Below are 1,711 nucleotides of genomic sequence, written 5' to 3'. Positions count from 1 at the left end.
TCCTTCACTTTCAACCTGTGTGTCTTTTGTTTTGTGGTGGGTCTCTTGTAGACAGAATATATTGGGGTTATGTTTTTGTATCCATTCAGCTACTCTACACCTTTTGATTGTGTAATTCTGGCTTGGTGGTGATGAACTCTTCTACCATTTTTTTTTTTTTTTTTTGTCTGGGAAGCTTCTTATTTGACCAGCTAGTTTGAATGATAGCCTTGTTGGATATAGTAATCTTGATCTCAGATCCTTTCTTTCCATTACCTTGAGTACTTCATGCCATTCCCTTCTGGCCTGTAGAGTTTCTGATGAGAAATCAGGTGTCAGCCTTATGCGAACTCTTTTGTAGGTAACAGTTTTCCTTTCTCTTGCTGCCTTTAAGATTCTCTCTTTGTCTTTAATGTTTGGCATTTTAATTATGATGTGTCTGGTTGTGGGTCTGTTTGGGTTCTTCTTGTTTGGGGTTCTCTGTGCCTATTGAACTTGTGTGACTTTTTCCTTTACCAGGTTAGGGAAATTTTCTGTCATTATTTCTTCAAACACCTTCTTGATTCCTTTGTCCCTTTCTGCTTCTTCTGGAACACCTGCTATTGTAATATTGTTACGTTTCATGTTGTCCCACAGCTCCCTTAAGCAGGCCTCCTGGTTTTTAAATGTTTTTTTTTTCTTTTTTTCTCTTTGGTTCTCTGATTGAGTGATATTTTCAACTGTCTTCTAATTCACTGATTCAATCCTCAGCTTCCCCTAATCTGCTGTGTTTTCCTTCCAATGTGTTCTTTATTTGTGTTATGCCATTTTTTATTCCAGACTGTTCTTTTTTTCATAGAGACTGTGTCTTTTTTTCATACTGTTGAGTTATTTTTTCTCTTTTTTTGAGCATTTTTACCATTATTATTCTTAACTCTCAGATAAATTTCTTATCTCTGCTTCATTTATCTCTTCTTCTGGAGAATTCTCTAGTTCTTTCATTTGAGGGTTGTTTCATTTCTCCTCATTTTGGTTGTCTGTTTGGGTTTGTGACTATGCATTAGGTATATCCTCTACACCTCTCAATCTCTAGTGCAAGACAGTGTTAAAGGCTATTTCTGACTAATTGGATCAGCAAAGATTCAAAGCCTCCAGAGACCACCTCTGTCTACAGACTATTGAGATTATGGTTTGAATAGCCCCAGGCAATCATCCTCAGGTGTGGCAAGAGGGTTTTTTTTTGTTTGTTTGTTTTGTTTTGTTTTGGTTTGGTTTGGTTTGTTGTTCAACAGTGTGGGTTGGTTGCTTCTCCCTGGAGGCTAATTGTTACTTTTAATCTCATAAGTGGCCTCAGGGCAAGGTGTTTTCCAGTAGGGTGTGTCTTCTCCCCAGGCAAGGCAAATGTGTATGTGGGAAAGATGTCCTCCTCTGCTGCTTGAGGAAATTAATCAGCCAGGAAACTTGGAGTGTCTGACTTCTGAGCTCTATCCCCAGAGTCCCAAGTCCTGGGTTCTGCTCTCACAGCTCCAGTCCACTTACCATCCCTCTGCCATAGCACAAGTTGGGTGGCTCCCCAGGGAATTTTTGTTCATTGGACCTTCAAGAGGGTGCCTGAAGTTTCAGCCGCCACTCCCTGGCAGTGAGTCCCTGCCTCCTTTCACAGCCAGATGTTATTTGGGTACCCTCCTCAGATTAGGTGCTTTTTCCTGGGGAGCCCAGTTTAGGGATTAGATGGCAAAGTTCTCAGTTGATT

This window comes from Myotis lucifugus, unplaced genomic scaffold (assembly GCF_000147115.1).
Source record: "Myotis lucifugus unplaced genomic scaffold, Myoluc2.0 scaffold_699, whole genome shotgun sequence".
Classification (NCBI taxonomy): Eukaryota; Metazoa; Chordata; class Mammalia; order Chiroptera; family Vespertilionidae; genus Myotis; species Myotis lucifugus.
The sequence above is the reverse complement of the archived record's forward strand: the minus strand, read 5'-3'. Positions refer to the sequence as shown.